We start from the raw sequence: 25213 nt of genomic DNA, 5'->3' as shown, positions 1-25213 counted from the left end.
TGTCACTAACGAACCCATGCACGTAGTCACCCAGTGAACAACCCACCCACTCACCCATTACCCAGGCTACCACTCCACTACTCCCCCACCCACCTAGTCACTCCTGACCCACCCACAAACCCACTCACCTACCCGCCAACCCACTCACCTACCCGCCAACCCGCTCACCTACCCCCCAACCCACTCACCTACCCCCCAACCCACTCCCTGCCAACCCACTAACCCACCCGCCAACCCCCTCACCCACCCGCCAACCCACTCCCCTTCCCGCCAACCCACTAACCCATCCACAAACCCACTCACACACCCACCAACCAATTCACCCACCCACTAACCCACCCAACTACTCACTCACATACCCACCCACTCATTCAGCCACACTCACGCATAAACTCACCGACTCAACCTCCCACACTCACCCACCCATCCACTCCGCCAGTGGGGAGGGGGGGGGTGATGGCACGTGGCCCCCCCAATGATCCGACCAAAATCCCTAATTTCGATCGGATCATTGGGGTTTATTAGTAATAAATCGGCATTTTGCGACCCCTACTGCCACTGTGTAGCATATTATTACGTGCCAGGAACTCTATGAGATGATAGGATAATAGTCTGAGTCCATAATTGGCAATAAGTAACGGCAAAGCAGTTATAAGTGACTCACAGAATTGTGCGAAGTTGCGTATAGTACACAACTTCCCTCAAGGTATTCACCTTTAGTGAGCGCGATGCCGATCACACAACACGTTCGAATCCGACCCTCGATCGATGGCTGCGCCATCGCTGGACACGCGTCGAATAAAAAGCAAGGGACAAGTTCTTACTTACTAACAACTCCTATGATTTTTCATTGCTGGAGGGGTTTCCCCCCTACCTGAAAATCCTGGCTCTGCCATTGCACCCGCCCAATCACAAACCCATCCTGTCATCCAACCACACCCACAAATCACTCACTCATTCACTCACCCCTCCGCTCACCCACTCAATCTCTAACCCACCCACTAGCTTACCCACTTACTCAATCTCTAACCTGCCCGCCCACCCACAAACTCACCCATCCTGACGCACTCATCAAGCAACCCACTCAATCTTGTACCCACGAGCTCACTCACCCACCCACCCACTCACCCACCCACACACTTATGCACAGACTCACCCACCCACTCACTCACCCTCCCACTCACTCACCCACAGACTCAATCACCAACCCACCCACCCAATAACTCACCAACTGACCCACCCACAAACTCCCTAACCAACCCAAACACTCATTCACTCAACCAACCATCCACTCAGCCACCCACCTATTCACCCCCACTCACTCACTCACCCCACTAACTCAATAAGCCACCCACTCACTCACCCACCCACTCATTCAGTTACACACCAACACATTAACTCATCCACTCAACATACCACACTCACACACTCATTCACCAATCCATCCATCCTCTCATTCAGCCACTGACTCACCCATTCACTCACACCCTCAACCTCCCACACTCATCCACTCACCCACCCTCCCACTAAGTCAACCACATACACCTACTCACCACCCACTCACCCATTACCCATGCAACAACTCACCCGCTTGCCCACCCACTCACTCATCCACCCATCCACTCACTCACTCGGTCAACCACCTATTCACTCACCCACCCATTCCATCCATTCACTCACCCACGAACTGACCGACCCCTTCACTCACCAAACCCCTCACTCACCCAAAACCTCACTCATCCACACACTCACCCACTCAACCCCCCACATTCACCCACCCACTCACCAACCCACCCTCTCATCCAGCCATTCAATTACCCATCCCCACTCACCCCTTCAACATTGCACACTCATCCAATCACCCACCCACTAACTCAAACACCCTCACACTTACCAATGCACTCACCTACTCACTCACTCATCCATCCACTCAATCACCCACGCACCACATCACTGACCCAACCCATCAACTCACGAACCCACCCATTATTCAGAAACTCATCCAGGCACTGACCTACTCACCCACGACGCACTACACACGTAACTACTCACCCATTCTCCCACCAATTGACTCAATTTCTCACCCACCCACCCACCCGCTTGACTCACTTACTCAATCACTCTCCCACTCACTCACCCAGTCATCCACCCATCCAGTCACTCACTCAGCCACTCAACTCACTCACTTAATCACTCACCCACCCACTAATGCTCCTACTAACTCATTCACCCACCCCTCACTCACCTAACCACTCACTCCCTTCAAGCTCCCACACTGCTCACATCAGCCACCGACTTAATCAACCACAAATATCCACACACTCACCCGTCCACTCACCCACTCAATCACACAACCACCCACTCCGTCACACAACCACCCACTCAATCTCTAATCCACCCACTCACTTACCAACCCCCACACCCACCTACTCATCCACCCACGTATTAACAGGCATTCGTTCACTTTCTCACCCACCCACAAAGTCACGAACCAACCCAACCACCCACTCACTCACTCAACATCCCATCCACTCACTCAACATCCCATCCACTCACTCAAATACCTACCCACGCACTCACAAACTCACCGCATCATCCAACCACTAACTCACCCATCCCCTCACCCACTCATGCACTAACTCACTATCGCATCCACTAACTCTCCTGCCACGAACTCATCCACCCACATACTCACCCAGTCACTCACCCACTACTGAGGCTACAACTCCACTACACCCACTGCCACTCACTCACCCACCCACCAACCCACTCACCTATTCGCCAATCCACTCACCTACCCGCAAACCCACTCTCCTACCCGCCAACCCAACACCTACCCGCCAACCCAACACCTACCCGCCAACCCAACACCTACCCGCCAACCCACTCATCTACCCGCCAACCCACTCACCTACCCGCCAACCCACTCACCTACCCGCCAACCCACTCACCTACCCGCCAACCCACTCACCTACCCGCCAACCCACTCACCTACCAGCCAAACCACTCACCTACCCGCCAACCCACTCACCTACCAGCCAAACCACTCAGCAACCACTCGCGCATAAACTCGCGCAAAAACTCACAGATTCAACCTCCCACACTCACCACCTACCCACTCACTCAACCAACTATTCACTCACCCCATTCACTCACCCATCCATACATTCACTCACCCACCCCCTTACTCACCGAACCCTTCACTCATCCACACACTCACCCAATAACTCACCCACTGAACCTCCCACATTCACCCACCCACTAACCAACCCACCCTCTCAACCAACCATTTAATCACCCATCGACTCATCCCTTCAACCTCGCACAGTCATCCAATCACCCACCCACTAACTCAAACACCCATTCACTCACCCATCCCTCCACTCACCTACTCAATCACATAACCACCAACTCAATCTCTAACCCAAACACTCACCAACTCACCCATCTTCTTATTCACTCAATCTTGTACCCATTAACTCTAATCACTCACCCACCCTCCCATTCACCAACTCACTCACCGACACACTCACACACCAACTCAGCCAGCCACGACCCACTACCCACGTAACCACTCACCCACCCAAGCATTAAATCACCCATCCACTCGCCTTTTCAACCTCCCACTCATCCAATCACCCACCCACTGACTCAAACACAAACATCCATTCACTCACCCACCCACCTGCTCACTCACCCACCCACCTGCTCACTCACCCACGCACCAAACCACCCACCCAATCACTCACCCACCCACCTTTTCACCCAGCCACCCTCTCAAACCCGTACCCACTAACACACCCACTGACCCACCCTCACCCACCCACTCATGAACTCACCCATCCAATTATTAACCCACCCACTAACCCACTAACTCACCCACTAATTCACCAACCCGACCACTCACCAACACAGCCTAAATATAAATTGTTTGTTTTACCAGGCAAGGCCCACTGAGATATATGGATGATTTTCAGAAGCAACTTCGCCACAAATGATAGCACAACAGAGTGGCTTATCACGTATACATTTATAGCAGCCAACTCCTCTAAATGCATGTTTCTAAATGTGGAATCGAACCCACAACATCCTGTATACCCGGCGAGGTAGTTAACATCTTGCCACCATGACACTCCATTCTCTGACTCTTCCACCCACGAAACCACACACTCAAACACCGACCCACTAACTCAACCATCCATTAATTCAACCACCGAGCCTTGCACACTCACTCACCCAGCCACGCACTCAATCTCTAATCCACACTCACTCACCAAGCCTCTCACCTACTACCCATCGAACGTCGCACTCACTCATCCACGCCCCCCCCCACAAAACCGCCCATCTACACACCAAATAAAAATGTAGCTTTTTTTTACTTTACTAGGTAAGGCCCATGCTATATACATCTTTTTCAGAAACAAGCAGAGTACAAATGATTGCTCAATGGAATGGCTTTTCACATAGAACGTTATAGCAGTCAAAGTCTATAAATGCATGTTTCTAAATGTGGAGGGGCAACCTGGAGTACCCAGAGAAAAGTCCATGCAACCACGGGGGAGAACGTGCAAACTCTAAATATACAGGCGAGGTTCTTAAAATTTTGCAACCTTGACATTCCACTCTTTAACTCAACCACCCACTCAAACACCCACCCCCCCACACACAAACCACTTGTAGAGTAAAATGGGGACGTGACGTCATGTGTGCCGTCTAGTGCGATGACGTCACGGAACGTGGCATCATCGCACTAGACTGCACACATGACATCACGTCTCCTCTAGTATTTAAGGGGGACCCCGTGACGAAAGCGGGGTCACTGTGGGAACGGGTAGAGTGAGAAGGGTGGAGAGGGAACCAGGGGTCGAGAGGGATCGACGAAGAGTCAGGAGTGAAGCCGGTGGTAGCTGTAGGAGGTGCTGCTCTTCCCGGTCGGTGGGGTTGGCAAGTTCCCCCATCCGACTCGAGGGAGAGAGACCGGAGCTAGCCGGGCTGGACCAGGACTTAGTGTAGGACCCCTAACCCCTGGGAAGTTGTCACACCCTTTGTGTTATTGTAATATACTTAATAAACCTTTGGCAAAAGCCCTTACCTTCAAGCCGTCTCCGAGTCGTCGTCGGGAACTCCTCAACACACTAACCAAATCAATCTCTAACTGACTGACTCACCCACACACCCACAAACTAACTCACCAACCCACCCACTACCTAACTCAACAACCCACTCACTCAACAATCCACTCACCCACCAGGTCACCTATTCACTCCCTCACACACCCACCCATCCACCAACTCAATGTCTAACTCACACACTCACCCACCCAACCAATCACAAACTCACCCAGCCACTCACCCTGCCACAAAATCAATCTCTAACCCACGCACTCAACATTCCACCTACTCACTAATCCAAACTGACTAAATTCAACTATTTTTTAAGTTACTAGGTAAGACCCACAGAGCTATATAAAATATTTTTCCAAAGTAACCTGGCCACAAATGAGAGCTTCACTAAGTGGCCTATCACATAGTAATGTATAGCAGCCAAATCCGATAAATGAATGTTTCTAAATGTGGAGTCGAAATCCACGTGACCGTAGAGCACATGCAAACCCCAAATATACAAGCATCAGGGTTGGGATGGAACCTACGAACTCCAAAATACCAGGCGACGTAGCTAACATCTCGCCACAGTGGCGTACAATTCTCGAACTCACCCACTCAACTACTAAAGCCACCCACCAACCCACTCACAAACCCGCTCACCCTGCCATGCACTCAATTTCTAATCAACGCACTCACGCACACACCCACTCACTCACTCAACCACTCATCCACGCACCCACCTACACATGCACTCACTAACTCACTCACCCACTCACCTCACCCACCCACTCACTCAGTGACCAACTCACGCTCCAACCCACCCACTCACACTGTGACCCACTCAATCTCCCAACAACTCACCCAGCCCCTCACCTACTTACTTGACCACCCATTCACTCATCGAACCGATGCACTCACCGCCCACTCACCCAACTGTAAACTAAAATTTAACTATTTTAATTTTACCAGGAAAGGCCCACGGAGCTATATAGATTTTTTTCATAAGCGACGCGGCCACAAATGACTGCTCAAATAAGTCAGTAAGTGCGTGTGTAGGTGGGTGCGTGGATGAGTGGTTGAGCGAGTGAGTGGGTGTGTGCGTGAGTGCGTTGATTAAAAATTGAGTGCATGGTAGGGTGAGCGGGTTTGTGAGTGGGTTGGTGGGTGGCTTTAGTAGTTGAGTGGGTGAGTTCCAGAACAGCCAAAACCTCGAAATGCATGTTTCTAAATATGGAGAGAAAACCCGGAGGACTCGGAGAAAAATCCATGCAACCACAAGAACATGCACACTCCAAATATACAGGCGTCATAATCGAGATCGAACCCACAACCTCCTGTACAAAAGGCGAGGTAGTTAATATCTCACCACCATGGCGCTCCACTTTCTTGACTCAGTCACCCACTCACCCACCCATTCAGCCACCTACCCACTCAGAAACACCCACCCACTCAAAAACCCGCACCTTGCCACCAACTCAACCACTTACCGACGCATCCACTTACACACCCACCCATCCACCCACTCAATCTCTAACTCGCACACTCACCAGTCCACCCGCTCACCCAGCTACTTACCTACTCACCCACTCACCCTGCCACCCACTCACCCTGCCGCCCACTCAACCTCTAACCGACCTACCGACCCAAACAGCCACCCACCCCCTAAACTAAACTACTTTTTATTTCACCAGGTAAGGCTCATTGAGCTATATAGACCCTTTTCAGAATCGGCCTGGCTACAAATGATAGATAAACGAAGTGGCTTATCACATACATTTATTGCAGCCAAATCCTCAAAAGGCATGTTGATTCTAAATGCAGCGGAAAGGACCCGGAGCAAAATCCACACGACCAGGGGGAGAACATGCAAACTCCAAATATACAGGCGGCAGGATCGCAATCGAATCCACAACCTCATGTATACTAGGCGAGCTAGTGAACATTTCACCACCGTAGCGCCCCACTCTTTGACTCACCCAATCACTCACAAGCTAACTTACCCACTCAACCTCCCACATTAACTTACCCACCCAGCAGTCACTCACCCATTCACTCACTCACCTACTTTCTGACCCCATTCAGTCAACAACTCACCGACCCACCCAACCACTCACTTAGTTAACCACTTGCTCACCCACCCACTCACCCTATGACCCACTTCATCTCTAAATCACTCACTCACTAAACTACACACTCACCCACCAACATACTAACTCAAACACTCACCAACGAACTCACTCACCCAACCACGAACTGACCCACTCACTCACCCACAAACTCGCGAACCAAAAACACACATACCCAACCCATCACTCACCCAACCCCTCACTCACCGACTTACTCAATCACCCATCCAGACACTCACCCACTGACCGACCCACCAACTCATTAACTCACCCAGGACTCACTCACTCTGCCACCCATTCAATTTCTAACCCACCCACACACCTACTCCCTCAGCCACTCACCTCTTCACACACTCACCCACTACCCACGTAATTATTCACCCACCCACTAACTCAACCACCCACTAACGCAACCACTGACCCACTCGAACTCATCCACTCAAAAAGCCACCCACTAAAATATCTAAACCACACTCATGCAACCACCCACCCACTCACCCTCACACTTACCAATGCACTTTCCCACTCACTCACCCATCAACTCACTAACCCACCCATTAATTCAGGAACTCACCGAGCCACTGACCTACTCACCCAACACGCACTACCCACGGAACCACCCACCCACCAACTGAATCAATTTCTCACCCACTCACTCACCCACCCACTAGTGCTCCCACTAACTAATTCATTCATCTACTCACTTACCCACCCCTCACTCACCTAACCATTCACTGCTTCAAGCTCCCATACTGACCAAATCACCCACCGACTAAATCACCCACAAATATCCACTCACTCACCACCCACTCACCCACTACTCACAACCACTCACCAACTCATTCACTTGCTCACCCACGCATTCACTCACCCCACTCACTCACCAACCATCCACTCACTCACCCACTCACTGAACCACCCCTTCACTTACCCACCCCCTCCATACTTAACCGCAATAACTCACCCACTCAACCTCTCACATCCATCCACTCACTCACCAACCCAACCTTCCACGGTCATCCAATCTCGTACCCACTAACTCAATCACTCACCAACGCACTCACCATCTCACTCATCCATTCCCTCATCCATCCACTCACTCACCCATTCACCAAATCAATCACGCACAAATTAACTCACCAATTCAACCAGCCACTGAGCTACTCACCCACGAGCCACGTAACCACTCACCCACCCTCCCTCCCACTGAATCTCTAACCTACCCACTCACACATCAACTAACCCACCCATCATCATCTCACTAACCCACCCATCATCTCACCCACTCACCCAGCCACCCACTCAATCTCGCACCCACCAATTCAATCACTCACCCCACCTCCAAGCATTCAATCACCCATTCACTCACAATTTAAATCTCCCACTCATCCAATTACCCTCCCACTCATCCAATCACCCACCCACTCATCCAATCACCCACCCACTAACTCAAACATAAACATCTATTCACTCACCCAATCCTCCGCTCACCTACTCAATCACATAACCACCAACTCAATATCTAACTCAAACACTCACCAACGAACTCTCAACCTCCCACACTCATGCACTCACCCACCTAACCAGTAACTCAACCACACAAATCCACTAATTCACCCCTTTGCTCAGCCAATCAATCACACAACCACCCACTCAATCTATAACCCATCCACTCACTCAACGACCCATCTTCTCACCCACTCAGCCAACCACCCACTCAACCACACACTAACTGATCAATCCACTCATTCACCCACCCACCAACTCACCCAACCCCTCACTCATGCAACCCCTCACCTCCACCCACCCAACCTCCCACTCTCACCCTACTACTCAATCACCCACTCAATTTACAAACTCAATCACCGACTCCATCACCCATCCACCCATACTGACCCACCCCCTAACTCACCCGCACACCCACTCAGCCACCCAATAATTCACCCACTCAACTCACCCACCCCTTCACTCATTCACACTTACCCACTTAACTTCCCACGCTCACCCACCCATACAACCATTAAATTACACATCCACTCACCCCCTCAACCTCCCACAATCATCCACTCACCCACCCACTAACTCATCCACACACACACTCACTAAACCACAAACACTCATTCACCTACCCCTCCGTTCAGCCATTCAATCACACGATGATTGATTAAATCACTAACCCGCCCACTCGCTCCCCCACTCACTCCCCCACCCACTTACGCACTCCCCAACCCACTCACGCACTCCCCAACCCACTCACGCACTCCCCAACCCACTCATCCTCTCACTTACCCACCCATGCACGCACTCACTGACTCACCGAGCCATTTACACAATTAACAATGCACTTACCAAATCACCCACGCATCCACTCACCCACTCAAACTCCCCCACCCACTCACCATCCGTCTCACTCACCCACTCGACCCCCCTCACTCACCCACTCGACCTCCCACACTCACCCACCTACTCACCAACCCACTCTCTCATCCAACCATTCATTCACCCCCTCAACCTCCCACATTCACCCACTCGGCTACCTACCAACTAACTCAACCACATACACCCGCTCACTCAACATTACCCACTCACCCTCTACCCACGCAATCAATCAATGCCTCCTTCACTCACCCAACCTGTCGCTCACCCAACCCCTCAGCCACCTACCTCCGTCTCAAGCCTCGTGCAGTCCAAGCTCCAGGAGGGCCTCCTCGAACCCGCCGAGGTTGGGTCCCGTGTACGTGCCCTCGTGGCCCCGCACGCTCACGCGCACACGGGGTCGCGCGTTTGTTCTCGCCACGCGAACCTCGGCCGTTATCTCCCACCCGAGTCCCCGCCCACTGGGGCCCCATTAGGGTCCCCGTCGGGGGGAACAATGAGGTGTCCATCCGCTGTGTCTCCTCCCCTCTCGACCCCGCTAGGACCCCCTGCGCCGCTCACGATATCCCCCCAGGAGGACCCTGTCCCTCCTGTTTCCATCTCGCGGGGTCGCCTCTCCGCACTCCCGCGCTTCAGCAGGCTCAGTGCTTGCACCACCATGCGGAGCTCCTCAGAACCTGCGGGGGTGGACGAGGGTGGGGGGGATCATCATCGTCAGCAGCAGATGCAGCATCATTATTATTATAAGCAGCTACAGCAAGTCGCAGCATCATAATCATCATCTGAATTACCACCACCACTAGTAGGAGCACTATCATCACCACCTTCAACTTGCCAAGCCATCATCATTACATCATCACCAGATTAATAGATCTCTACCATCACCATGTGTAAAGACATTAGCATTATAATCACTATCTCCTGCATATCCTAATCTCAACATAATTATCGTTAACATTATAATCAAGATCATATCGATCAATGCACCGGTGTAAATTGTTCTAGTTGTATTCAATACAAATCAGTTAATATTTGCATCACTCGAACGTGCCACACCACTGCTCCACTCCCCGCTGCCCTTCTCCATCCTCCCCTTGCTCCTTGGCCCCTTACCATCTGCCAACTGCCCCCTTGCTGCCCGGGCTCGTGGGTACCCTCAGAGGATTTGTATTCAGCTGTAATATCGAGGCTAGAATACATTTCCGCGTGATAAGCCACTTCGTTGAGTTATCATTTGTGATAGCCAGGTCGCTTCAGAGAAACATCTATATAGCTCAGTGAGCTTTACCGGGTAAAATACAAAATTGTTTAGTTTTTTTGTCTGATGGTAAGGTACCACGCAAACCACCACCATCATGACTGCTGTCAGGCTCCGTAGAGCAGGGTGCGTGTTTGTTGTCATCGTCTACAAGAGCTACACGTGGCAAACCGGGGGTGCTGTCGCACGGCTCGGCGATTGCGCATTTGCAGAATTAATCTGGCAAGGGTCACATGATCAGAAAAGGGGCAGTCCAGCAACATGAACCCTTGCACTGTGCCGCTCCCCACACCTGCAACCAACCAGCGTGGTGAAGTATGGTCAAATACACCGCAACGATCCGCTAGGTTGTGGCGGTCCCCATACAGCAGCGGAATCGTGAAAGGGCCATAGCGTGGTCGCACATCCATCGTCCCACGTGATACCACCTGCGGGGCACGCCTCGCAACGCTCAGGTGAGCGTTACCTGCACTCGCTTCCTGCCGGATAGCTTCAACCACCTGCCAGCCATCGTATCCCGAGGGGAGGTCGGGTCGCTTCATTTGCTCGTCGCTCCACAATTGGAAGTTCCTGGCAAAGGTGCGCGAGGTGGATGAGCTGGAGTCCTGTCTGTGAGCGTGTGGGTTTAGCACGCTGCGCTACAATGAATCCGGCGACCCGAGCTTGATTCCCGCTTACAGCCACCATCACCAGTGCGTCCTGGATCTTGAGAGGTCGGTTCAGCCTTAAATTAGTATCTGGTATGATGTGTACACATCGCAACTCGGGAGAAAAAGGCAGCTGAGGGTGGTCCCAGCCACCCACACAGAAAATCTGTGAAACCCAGAGATTATGAGTGAAACACGTGCAGATCATTAGAAAAACAGGCAAATATCTTGTGATATCAAATAAGGATCATGCGTAAAACACATACCGATCATCTTCTTTGGTTCTTTCGGTAAAGTCACGTAGAATGAGAATAAAATAATAAATTGATCAAATAAAATAACACAATAATATTCTCACGACGTTTCGGCCACAACACAAGCGGCCTTCATCAGGTGAAAGGACGAGACTGTCTGGTAGGACAGCGCTGGAGTGAAAGAGCCACGTTCAGATCACGACCTTTAAGCTGTGTGAGAGGAAACAAAGCGCCCTCAACTTTAGCAACACGGATAGCTACGGGCCCCGTTCAGACGGACGAGTTCATCCATGGTCGGAACAGAGGACGGGGAGAAAGACAGCTGTTCCGACCATGGATGAACTCGTCCGTCTGAACGAGGCCCGTAGCTATCCGTGTTGCTAAAGTTGAGGGCGCTTTGTTTCCTCTCACACAGCTTAAAGGTCGTGATCTGAACGTGGCTCTTTCACTCCAGCGCTGTCCTACCAGACAGTCTCGTCCCTTCACCTGATGAAGGCCGCTTGTGTTGTGGCCGAAACGTCGTGAGAATATTATTGTGTTATTTTATTTTATCAATTTATTATTTTTTTCTCATTCTACGTGACTTTACCGAAAGAACCAAAGAAGATGATCGGTATGTGTTTTACGCATGATCCTTATTTGATATCACAAGATATTTGCCTGTTTTTCTAATGATCTGCACGTGTTTCACTCATAATCTCTGGGTTTCACAGATTTTCTGTGTGGGTGGCTGGGACCACCCTCAGCTCCCGAGTTGCGATGTGTAGACATCATACCAGATACTAATTTAAGGCTGAACCGACCTCTCAAGATCCAGGACGCACTGGTGATGGTGGCTGTAAGCGGGAAGACGAGGGGTGAGGAGGACGAGGGGTGAGGAGGACGGGAGTGAGGAGGACGAGGGGTGAGGAGAGTGAGGGGTGAGGAGGACGAGGGGTGAGGAGAGTGAGGGGTGAGGAGTAAGAAGAACGAGCTGTGGGGGTGAGGACGAGGTGAGGGGTGAGAACGAGGTGAGGGTTGAGGACAAGTGAGGTGGACGAGGTGAGGGGTGAGAATGAGGGGTCAAGAGGACGAGGTGAGGGGTCAAGCGGACGACGTGAGGGGTAAGGAGGACGAGGTGAGGGGTGAGGAAGATGAGGAGCAGGGTGCGGTGGACGAGCGACGGGTGAGGAGGACGAGGGGCAAGAAGAACGGGGGATGAGAAGTAAGAAGAACGAGGTGTGGGGGTGAGGAGGACGAGGGGTGAGGAGGACGAGGTGAGGGGTGAGGAGAGCGAGGGGTGAGGACAGCGAGGGGTGAGGAGAGCGAGGGGTGAGGAGGACGAGGGGTGAGGAGGACGAGGGGTGAGGAGGTGAGGAGCAGGGTGCGGTGGACGAGCGAGGGGTGAGGACGGGGGGTGAGAAGAAAAACGAGGTGTGGGGGTGAGGACGAGGGTTGAGGAGAGCGAGGGGTGAAGAGAGCGAGGGGTGAGGAGAGCGAGGGGTGAGGAGAGCGAGGGGTGAGGAGAGCGAGGGGTAAAGAGAGCGAGGGGTGAGGAGAGCGAGGGGTGAGGAGAGCGAGGGGTGAAGAGAGCGAGGGGTGAGGAGAGCGAGGGGTGAGGAGAGCGAGGGGTGAGGAGGCCGAGGGGTGAGGAGGCTGAGGGGTGAGGAGAGCGAGGGGTGAGGAGAGCGAGGGGTGAGGAGGACGAGGGGTGAGGAGGACGAGGGGTGAGGAGGACGAGTCGAGGGGTGAGGAGGAAGAGGTGAGGGGTAAGAAGAACGCGGTGTGGGTGAGAAGGACGAGGTGAGGGGTGAGGTGGGCGAGGCGTGAGGATGACGAGGCGCGGGGTGTGGTGGACAAGGTGAGGTGAGGGGTGAGGAAGACGAGCTGAGGGGTGAGGAGAACGAGGGGTGAGGAGAACGAGCGGTGAGGAGGACAATGGGTGAAAAGGACAATGGGTGAGGAGGGTGAGGTGAGGTGAGGGGTGAGTAGGACGAGTCGAGTGGTGAGGAGGACAAGATGAGGGGTAAGAAGAACGAGGTGTGGGGTGAGGAGGACGAGGTGAAAGGTGAGGAGGACGAGGAGAGGGGTGAGGAGAACGAGGAGTGAAGAGAACGAGGGGTGAGGAGGACGAGGGGTGAGGAGGACGAGGGGTGAGGAGGACGAGGGGTGCCGAAGACGAGGGGTGAGGAGGACGAGGGGTGAGGAGGACGGGAGTGAGGAGGACGAGGGGTGAGGAGAGTGAGGGGTGAGGAGTAAGAAGAACGAGCTGTGGGGGTGAGGACGAGGTGAGGGGTGAGAACGAGGTGAGGATTGAGGACAAGTGAGGTGGACGAGGTGAGGGGTGAGAATGAGGGGTCAAGAGGACGAGGTGAGGGGTCAAGCGGACGACGTGAGGGGTAAGGAGGACGAGGTGAGGGGTGAGGAAGATGAGGAGCAGGGTGCGGTGGACGAGCGACGGGTGAGGAGGACGAGGGGCGAGAAGGACGGGGGATGAGAAGTAAGAAGAACGAGGTGTGGGGGTGAGGAGGACGAGGGGTGAGGAGGACGAGGTGAGGGGTGAGGAGAGCGAGGGGTGAGGACAGCGAGGGGTGAGGAGAGCGTGGGGTGAGGAGGACGAGGGGTGAGGAGGACGAGGGGTGAGGAGGTGAGGAGCAGGGTGCGGTGGACGAGCGAGGGGTGAGGACGGGGGGTGAGAAGAAAAACGAGGTGTGGGGGTGAGGACGAGGGTTGAGGAGAGCGAGGGGTGAAGAGAGCGAGGGGTGAGGAGAGCGAGGGGTGAGGAGAGCGAGGGGTGAGGAGAGCGAGGGGTGAAGAGAGCGAGGGGTGAGGAGAGCGAGGGGTGAGGAGAGCGAGGGGTGAAGAGAGCGAGGGGTGAGGAGAGCGAGGGGTGAGGAGGCCGAGGGGTGAGGAGGCCGAGGGGTGAGGAGAGCGAGGGGTGAGGAGAGCGAGGGGTGAGGAGAGCGAGGGGTGAAGAGAGCGAGGGGTGAGGAGAGCGAGGGGTGAGGAGAGCGAGGGGTGAGGAGGACGAGGGGTGAGGAGGACGAGGGGTGAGGAGGACGAGTCGAGGGGTGAGGAGGAAGAGGTGAGGGGTAAGAAGAACGCGGTGTGGGTGAGAAGGACGAGGTAAGGGGTGAGGCGGGCGAGGCGTGAGGATGACGAGGCGCGGGGTGCGGTGGACGAGGTGAGGTGAGGGGTGAGGATGACGAGCTGAGGGGTGAGGAGAACGAGGGGTGAGGAGAACGAGCGGTGAGGAGGACAATGGGTGAGGAGGACAATGGGTGAGGAGGACAATGGGTGAGGAGGGTGAGGTGAGGTGAGGGGTGAGTAGGACGAGTCGAGTGGTGAGGAGGACAAGATGAGGGGTAAGAAGAACGAGGTGTGGGGTGAGGAGGACGAGGCAAATGGTGAGGACAGCGAGGGGAGGACGAGGAGTGAGGACGAGCTAAGGGTGAGGAGGACGAGGCGAGGGCGAGGTGAGCGGTGAGGAGGACGAGGTGAGCGGTGAGGACGACGACGGGTGAGGAGGACGAGCTGAGGTGAGAGGACGAGTCAAGGGGTGATGAGGACGAGGTAAAAGGTGAGGCGGACGAGGGGTGAGGACGATGGGTGAGGAAGATTAGGCGAGGGGTGAGGAGGACGAGGGGTGAGGAGGACGAGGGGTGAGGAGGACGAGGGGTGAGGAGGACGAGGGGTGAGGAGGGCGAGGGATGAGGAGGTGAGGAGCAAGGTGCGGTGGACGAGCGAGGGGTGAGGACGGGGGGTGAGAAGAAAAACGAGGTGTGGGGGTGAGGACGAGGGTTGAGGAGAGCGAGGGGTGAAGAGAGCGAGGGGTGAGGAGAGCGAGGGGTGAGGAGAGCGAGGGGTGAGGAGAGCGAGGGGTGAAGAGAGCGAGGGGTGAGGAGAGCGAGGGGTGAGGAGAGCGAGGGGTGAAGAGAGCGAGGGGTGAGGAGAGCGAGGGGTGAGGAGGCCGAGGGGTGAGGAGGCCGAGGGGTGAGGAGAGCGAGGGGTGAGGAGAGCGAGGGGTGAGGAGGACGAGGGGTGAGGAGGACGAGGGGTGAGGAGGACGAGTCGAGGGGTGAGGAGGAAGAGGTGAGGGGTAAGAAGAACGCGGTGTGGGTGAGAAGGACGAGGTAAGGGGTGAGGCGGGCGAGGCGTGAGGATGACGAGGCGCGGGGTGCGGTGGACGAGGTGAGGTGAGGGGTGAGGATGACGAGCTGAGGGGTGAGGAGAACGAGGGGTGAGGAGAACGAGCGGTGAGGAGGACAATGGGTGAGGAGGACAATGGGTGAGGAGGACAATGGGTGAGGAGGGTGAGGTGAGGTGAGGGGTGAGTAGGACGAGTCGAGTGGTGAGGAGGACAAGATGAGGGGTAAGAAGAACGAGGTGTGGGGTGAGGAGGACGAGGCAAATGGTGAGGACAGCGAGGGGAGGACGAGGAGTGAGGACGAGCTAAGGGTGAGGAGGACGAGGCGAGGGCGAGGTGAGCGGTGAGGAGGACGAGGTGAGCGGTGAGGACGACGACGGGTGAGGAGGACGAGCTGAGGTGAGAGGACGAGTCAAGGGGTGATGAGGACGAGGTAAAAGGTGAGGCGGACGAGGGGTGAGGACGATGGGTGAGGAAGATTAGGCGAGGGGTGAGGAGGACGAGGGGTGAGGAGGACGAGGGGTGAGGAGGACGAGGGGTGAGGAGGACGAGGGGTGAGGAGGGCGAGGGATGAGGAGGTGAGGAGCAAGGTGCGGTGGACGAGCGAGGGGTGAGGACGGGGGGTGAGAAGAAAAACGAGGTGAGGACGAGGGTTGAGGAGAGCGAGGGGTGAAGAGAGCGAGGGGTGAGGAGGACGAGAGGTAAGGAGGTGAGGGGTGCGAAGGACGAGTCGAGGGGTGAGGAGGAAGAGGTGAGGGGTAAGAAGAACACGGTGTGGGTGAGAAGGACGAGGTGAGGGGTGAGGTGGGCGAGGCGTGAGGATGACGAGGCGCGGGGTGCGGTGGACGAGGTGAGGTGAGGGGTGAGGATGACGAGCCGAGGGGTGAGGAGAACGAGGGGTGAGGAGAACGAGCGGTGAGGAGGACAATGTGTGAGGAGGACAATGGGTGAGGAGGACGAGGGGTGAGGAGGACGAGGGGTGAGGAGGGTCAGGTGAGAGGTGAGTAGGACGAGTCGAGTGGTGAGGAGGACAAGATGAGGGGTAAGAAGAACGAGGTGTGGGGAGAGGAGGACGAGGCAAATGGTGAGAACAGCAAGGGGAGGGGAGGACGAGGAGTGAGGACGAGCTAAGGGTGAGGAGGACGAGGCGAGGGAGAGGTGAGGGGTGAGAAGGACGAGGTGAGCGGTGAGGACGACGACGGGTGAGGAGGACGAGCTGAGGTGAGAGGACGTGTCGAGGGGTGAGGAGGACGAAGTAAAAGGTGAGGCAGACGAGGGGTGAGGAGAACGATGGGTGAGAAAGATGAGGCGAGGGGTGAGGAGGACGAGGGGTGAGGAGGATGAGGGGTGAGAAGGACGAGTCGAGGGGTGAGGGCGAGGTGAGGGGTGAGGAGGACGAAGTGAGGGCGAGGTAAGGGGTGAGGAATACGAGCTGAGGGATGAGAAGGACGAGGTGAGGGGTGAGGAGGACGAGGCGACCCGAGCTCGATTCCCGCTTACAGCCACCATCACCACTGCGTCCTGGATCTCGAGAGGTCGGTTCAGCCTTAAATTAGTATCTGGTACGATGTGTACACATCGCAACTCGGGAGAAAAAGGCAGCTGAGGGTGGTCCCAGCCACCACACAGAACATGTGTGAAACCCAGAGATTATGCATGAAACACGTGCAGATCATTAGAAAAACAGGCAAATATCTTGTGATATCAAATAAGGATCATGCGTAAAACACATACCGATCATACGCAAGAAACACACACTCAGGCAATGTATGAAAACACACTCATATGCTGCTGTAGGATACGTTGGTTCAGCAGATGTACAGGGTGATGGATTACAATGTTAAGTTTTTTTAAAATGGCGATGAAGAATATTGTCCATTCATTTGCAGTCCAGCCGTACACTCATTCATTCACGTGCTATCTTTTCGTCTATGCATCGGTCAATCCGCAAGTCAATTATGCAAGAGGACTCAGTCCCCCCCTGCCCCGCCCCCCTCTGCAAGTAGTAGCAGCTCCCTGCACCACCCAGCTAACCCCACACTGCATGCCGCGTTCTGCGCGATGCCTCAAGTTCAAGGTCGTGTGGGTGACACATTACCGTGGTGATTATTTGAAATGTAACTTTTTATTTTACCAGGTAAGTGAGCCATATAGCTCTTTTTAAGAAGCGATCTGGTCACAAATGTTAGTTTTAACGGAGTGGCTCATCTTGTGGAAATTTATAGCAGTAAAATAACTCTAAACCAGGGGTCTCAAACTCGCGGCCCGCAGGCCAATTGTGGCCCGCGGAACGATATTTTGTGGCCCACTATTTGGCATCAATTTTTTATTTATTTAATTATGTTTTTCCCCGTAGCTCAGGCTCGTGACAGCTTCCGGTGTTTGTTGACAAGTTAGCCAACGCGAATTAGCAACGTTAGTCACTTGGTTGAAACGTGATTCCGGAGTGACACCAAGTGGAAGGAAAATATATCCTGTCACCCTGTGCAAGGTACAGAGGACTCAGGAAGTGGGCGGACTCAACAAGTGTAATCAGTGACCTAATAAAGACAACAGAGTGTTGCAATAGGAAAGGGAAAATAATTACATGGATAGCAAATAGCATGAGATGGGTGGCAAGAACAAAAGCCAAATGTTGGTTAGAACCTGAATATTATAAAGAAGTTATAGATTATTATTACAAGAGAAACAAAGAAAAGGAAAAAGGACAGATATGTGCAATCGCAAAATAAAATAATTTACCAAGAACAATTTAATCAAAAAGAGAAAGAAATTAAAAGATAGAAATCATGAGACAATGCACTTGATGTTAAGAATTAAGACAGGTGGAGTAACATGGACACCAGAGTTAGCTCAATGGCATCCAGAGAGATTCGGCAGAGCAGAAGGATATGTAGGATGTGAACAAAAAGAAGAAAATCTAGATCACTTTATTTATGAATGTGAAAGGTGTAAACACCTGAGAGAGAACACGATTGATGAATTTAATAATGATAAGAAAAACGTAGTGCTCAAAAAAAGCATGAACAATGATAAAGTTTTCAAATACCTCTCAGAATATATAGAAAGGGCATACTAAATAAGATCCCAAATACTCAAGTATTGGGATAAAAACATGTAAATATATCACCCCCACCTTCCCTGAGCTTTCCAGGATGTTCAAGCGGACCATGTGCCTTTTTGGGAGCACATATCTGTGTGAAAAGCTCTTTTGGAAGCATGGAGTAGGTAAGAGAAGCCTATGTTCTGAAGAACCGTTCATGTTCTGAACTGTTATTAATAAAGATTGAGAAGATTGGATCAGTTGCACTTTTTCTGGGAATACTTGATGCGGCCCAGCCTCACCCAGACTCTACCTCCAGCGGCCCCCAGGTAAGTTGAGTTTGAGACTCCTGCTCTGAACGCATGTTTCTAAATATGGAGGGAAAAACTGGAAGACCTGGAGAACAATCCACGCGACCACGGGAGAGAGAGAGACATGCAAACTCCAAATATACAGGCGTCAGGGTCCGGATCGAACCCACGACCTCTTGCATACCAGGTGAAGGAGTTAACATCCCACCACCGCGGCACCCTTATGTACCAGGTTACACAGTCACGGACTCAAATGAAGACACAGTCCCTTCATTTAACAGTCTGTTCGATAAATAAGTGCTGTTAGCGAGCACCTATTAAGGCTAGCATGCCACACGAGGGGGTGGGTGGTCAGTTTTACCCAGGATAGCCCTACTGGCTCTTTTCAGGAGGGTTCTACCACATTTCCCAGCAATGATTACTAGGCACAGTATATTCCAACTGAGTAATTTGCGGGCAATTGTATTTAATTCGGTTAATCTGGTCCATGACGCTGGGATCTTCAACGTCCACTGAAGCAGACGGCACATGGTGTCTTTGCGGTGAACACGCCTGTAGCATTAAACAGGGCGGCCGCTGGATTCAAACCGCGAACATCTACGACAAGCGGCACACGTACAACTGCTACAGACACACGCCGAGTGTGTAATCACTCAATATGTGAGTGATTACACGCAACATTGTTGCATGATTAAACACAACGTTGTTGTGTGTGTAATCACACACAAAAATATTGATGAGACGCAACGACGTTGTGTTGAGTGTAATCACAAACAACAACGTTGTGTTGAGTGTAATCACTCAAAACGACATTGTGTTGTGTAATCACTCACAACGACGTTGTGTTGAGTGTAATTACACACAACGACGTTGTGTGTAATTACACACAACGTCGTTGTGTTTAGTGTAATCACTAACAACGACGTTGTGTTTAGTGTAATCACTAACAACGACGTTGTGTTTAGTGTAATCACTAACAACGACGTTGTGTTGAGTGTAATCACAAACAACAACGTTGTGTTGAGTGTAATCACTCAAAACGACGTTGTGTTGAGTGTAATTACACACAACGACGTTGTGTTGAGTGTAATCACACACAACGACGTTGTATTTAGTGTAATCACTAACAACGACGTTGTGTTTAGTGTAATCACTAACAACGACGTTGTGTTTAGTGTAATCACTAACAACGACGTTGTGTTGAGAGTAATCACTTACAACAACAACGTTGTGTTGAGTGTAATCACAGGCAACAATGTTGATGACACACAGCGTCCAACAGAGGGCGTCGTAGTCGTGCCATGGGGAGGCGGCGAGTGATGAACGCCACTGCGGCGCCGCAAAGAGATCAGAGCCGTGATATTTATTTATTTGTACACTGGAGGAGGAATCCGATGAGCTACGAAGTTCTTTATCACAAACGTCCAGCGTCTTGGCCGTCACGAGAGAACGAGGCCGATAAACGTGGAGGTATAAATGAGGGTGATGCTAAGTCGGTGTGCCGTGCCCTAAGTGAGGTTGCCATGGGCGTGTGCGTTGGCCGTGTCAGGAGCGGGTGAGGAGGACGAGGCAAGGGGTGAGGAGGACGAGGTGAAGGGTAAGAAGAACGAGGTCAGGAGGTGAGGGGTGAGGACGAGATGAGGTGTGAGGAGGACGAGATGAGGTGTGAGGAGGACGAGAGGGGTGAGGAGAACGAGTGAAGAGAACGAGGGGTGAGGAGGACGAGGGGTGAGGAGGACGAGGGGTGAGGAGGACGATGGGTGAGAAAGATGAGGCGAGGGGTGAGGAGGACGAGGGGTGAGGAGGACGAGGGGTGAGGAGGATGAGGGGTGAGAAGGACGAGTCGAGGGGTGAGGAGGACGAGGTGAGGGGTGAGGAAGACGAGCTGAGGGGTGAGGAGGACGAGGGGTGAGGAGGACGAGCTGAGGGGTAAAGCGGATGAGGTGAGGGGTGAGGAAGACGAGGTGATGGGTGAGGATGAGGTGAGGGGTGTGGACGAGGTGAAAGGTCAAGCGGACGACGTGAGGGGTGAGGACGAGGTGAGGAAGACGAGCTGAGGGGTGAGGAGGACGAGGTGAGGAGGACGAGGGGTGAAGAGGACGAGCTGAGGAGGACGAGGTGAGGGGTGAGGAGGACGAGGTGAGGGTGAGGAGGATGAGCTGAGGGGTAAAGATGACGAGGCAAGGGGTGAGGAGGACGAGGCGAGGACGAGGTGAGGGGTGAGGAGGACGAAGTGAGGGGTGAGTACGAGGCGAGGGGTGAGGAGAACGAGGGGTGAGGAGGACGAGGCGAGGGGTTAGGAGGAGGCGAGGCGTGAGAACGAGGGTTGAGGAGGACGAGGCGATGGGTGAGGAGGACGAGGCGATGGGTGAGGAGGACGAGGTGATGGGTGAGGACGAGGTGAGGAGAGCGAGGGGTTAGAGAAGGACGAGATGAGGGTGAGGAGGATGAGCTAAGGGGTAAAGATGACGAGGGCGAGGACGAGGTGAGGGGTGAGAAGGACGAAGTGAGGGCGAGGTGAGGGGTGAGGAATACGAGCTGAGGGATGAGAAGGACGAGGTGAGGGGAGAGGAGCACGAGGGGTGAGGAGGACGAGGCGAGGGGTGAGGAGGAGGCGAGGGGTGAGAACGAGGGTTGAGGAGGACGAGGCAATGGGTGAGGAGGACGAGGTGATGGGTGAGGAGGACGAGGTGATGGGTGAGGACGAGGTGAGGAGAGCGAGGGGTTAGAGAAGGACGAGGTGAGGGTGAGGAGGATGAGCTAAGGGGTAAAGATGACGAGGCAAGGGGTAAAGATGACGAGGCGAGGACGAGGTGAGGGGTGAGGAGGACGAAGTGAGGGGTGAGGAATACGAGCTGAGGGATGAGAAGGACGAGGTGAGGGGTGAGGAGGACGAGGCGACCCGAGCTCGAGTCCCGCTTACAGCCACCATCACCACTGCGTCCTGGATCTCGAGAGGTCGGTTCAGCCTTAAATTAGTATCTGGTACGATGTGTACACATCGCAACTCGGGAGAAAAAGGCAGCTGAGGGTGGACCCGGCCACCCACACAGAACATTTGTGAAACCCAGAGATTATGCGTGAAACACGTGCAGATCATTAGAAAAACAGGCAAATATCTTGTGTGATATCAAATATGGATCATGCGTAAAACACATACCGATCATACGCAAGAAACACACACTCAGGCAATGTATGAAAACACACTCATATGCTGCTGTAGGATACGTTGGTTCAGCAGATGTACAGGGTGATGGATTACAATGTTAAGTTTTTTTTTAAATGGCGATGAAGAATATTGTCCATTCATTTGCAGTCCAGCCGTACACTCATTTATTCACGTGCTATCTTTTCGTCTATGCATCGGTCAAACCGCAAGTCAATTATGCAAGAGGACTCAGTCCCCCCCTGCCCCGCCCCCCTCTGCAAGTAGTAGCAGCTCCCTGCACCACCCAGCTAACCCCACACTGCATGCCGCGTTCTGCGCGATGCCTCAAGTTCAAGGTCGTGTGGGTGACACATTACCGTGGTGATTATTTGAAATGTAACTTTTTATTTTACCAGGTAAGTGAGCCATATAGCTCTTTTTAAGAAGCGATCTGGTCACAAATGTTAGTTTTAACGGAGTGGCTCATCTTGTGGAAATTTATAGCAGTAAAATACTCTAAACCAGGGGTCTCAAACTCGCGGCCCGCAGGCCAATTGTGGCCCGCGGAACGATATTTTGTGGCCCACTATTTGGCACCAATTATTTATTTAATTATATTTTTCCCCGTAGCTCAGGCTCGTGACAGCTTCCGGTGTTTGTTGACAAGTTAGCCAACGCGAATTAGCAACGTTAGTCACTTGGTTTGAACGTGATTCCGGAGTGACACCAAGTGGAAGGAAAATATATCCTGTCACCCTGTGCAAGGTACAGAGGACTCAGGAAGTGGGCGGACTCAACAAGTGTAATCAGTGACCTAATAAAGACAACAGAGTGTTGCAATAGGAAAGGGAAAATAATTACATGGATAGCAAATAGCATGAGATGGGTGGCAAGAACAAAAGCCAAATGTTGGTTAGAACCTGAATATTATAAAGAAGTTATAGATTATTATTACAAGAGAAACAAAGAAAAGGAAAAAGGACAGATATGTGCAATCGCAAAAGAAAATAATTTACCAAGAACAATTTAATCAAAAAGAGCAAGAAATTAAAAGATATAAAACATGAGACAATGCACTTGATGTTAAGAATTAAGACAGGTGGAGTAACATGGACACCAGAGTTAGCTCAATGGCATCCAGAGAGATTCGGTAGAGCAGAAGGATATGTAGGATGTGAACAAAAAGAAGAAAATCTAGATCACTTTATTTATGAATGTGAAAGGTATAAACACCTGAGAGAGAACACGATTGATGAATTTAATAATGATAAGAAAAACGAAGTGCTCAAAAAAAGCATGAACAATGATAAAGTTTTCAAATACCTCTCAGAATATATAGAAAGGGCATACTAAATAAGATCCCAAATACTCAGGTATTGGGATAAAAACATGTAAATATATCACCCCCACCTTCCCTGAGCTTTCCAGGATGTTCAAGCGGACCATGTGCCTTTTTGGGAGCACATATCTGTGTGAAAAGCTCTTTTGCACCATGAACTTTAATAAGTCAAAGTACAGGTCCAAACTTACTGATGAGCATTTCAAGCCATACTGAGGGTCTCAATTGCTTCCTCCCTCAAGCCAAATGTGGCTCAGCTGTGTAAGAAGAGCAAACGCTGCCAGGTCTCTGGAAGCATGGAGTAGGTAAGAGAAGCCTATGTTCTGAAGAACCGTTCATGTTCTGAACTGTTATTAATAAAGATTGAGAAGATTGGATCAGTTGCACTTTTTTTGGAATACTTGATGCGGCCCAGCCTCACCCAGACTCTACCTCCAGCGGCCCCCAGGTAAGTTGAGTTTGAGACTCCTGCTCTGAACGCATGTTTCTAAATATGGAGGGAAAAACTGGAAGACCTGGAGAACAATCCACGCGACCACGGGAGAGAGAGAGACATGCAAACTCCAAATATACAGGCGTCAGGGTCCGGATCGAACCCACGACCTCTTGCATACCAGGTGAAGGAGTTAACATCCCACCACCGCGGCACCCTTATGTACCAGGTTACACAGTCACGGACTCAAATGAAGACACAGTCCCTTCATTTAACAGTCTGTTCGATAAATAAGTTCTGTTAGCGAGCACCTATTAAGGCTAGCATGCCACACGAGGGGGTGGGTGGTCAGTTTTACCCAGGATAGCCCTACTGGCTCTTTTCAGGAGGGTTCTACCACATTTCCCAGCAATGATTACTAGGCACAGTATATTCCAACTGGGTAATTTGCGGGCAATTGTATTTAATTCGGTTAATCTGGTCCATGACGCTGGGATCTTCAACGTCCACTGAAGCAGACGGCACATGGTGTCTTTGCGGTGAACACGCCTGTAGCATTAAACAGGGCGGCCGCTGGATTCAAACCGCGAACATCTACGACAAGCAGCACACGTACAACTGCTACAGACACACGCCGAGTGTGTAATCATTCAATATGTGAGTGATTACACGCAACATTGTTGTGTGATTAAACACAACGTTGTTGTGTGTGTAATCACACACAAAAATATTGATGAGACGCAACGACGTTGTGTTGAGTGTAATCACAAACAACAACGTTGTGTTGAGTGTAATCACTCAAAACGACATTGTGTTGAGTGTAATCACTCACAACGACGTTGTGTTTAGTGTAATCACTAACAACGACGTTGTGTTGAGTGTAATCACTTACAACAACAACGTTGTGTTGAGTGTAATCACAGGCAACAATGTTGATGACACACAGCGTCCAACAGAGGGCGTCGTAGTCGTGCCATGGGGAGGCGGCGAGTGATGAACGCCACTGCGGCGCCGCAAAGAGATCAGAGCCGTGATATTTATTTATTT

General features: G+C 52.3%; 1 long non-coding RNA gene across 1 annotated transcript in view; it reads right to left on the bottom strand.

Annotated features, from left to right (window-relative positions):
* Window positions 1-25213, bottom strand: part of LOC142905951 (uncharacterized) — a 39158-nt gene that overhangs the window by 3890 nt on the left and 10055 nt on the right. Inside the window, exon 2 of the long non-coding RNA XR_012929976.1 lies at window positions 9896-10284. This is a non-coding gene — a long non-coding RNA (uncharacterized LOC142905951). The remainder of the gene's footprint in view (window positions 1-9895; window positions 10285-25213) is intronic.

This window comes from Petromyzon marinus, chromosome 59 (assembly GCF_048934315.1).
Source record: "Petromyzon marinus isolate PM22_M1 ecotype Great Lakes invasive population chromosome 59, UKy_Petmar_22M1.pri1.0, whole genome shotgun sequence".
NCBI classification, from domain to species: Eukaryota; Metazoa; Chordata; class Hyperoartia; order Petromyzontiformes; family Petromyzontidae; genus Petromyzon; species Petromyzon marinus.
This window is presented reverse-complemented; position numbering and strand designations above follow the sequence as displayed.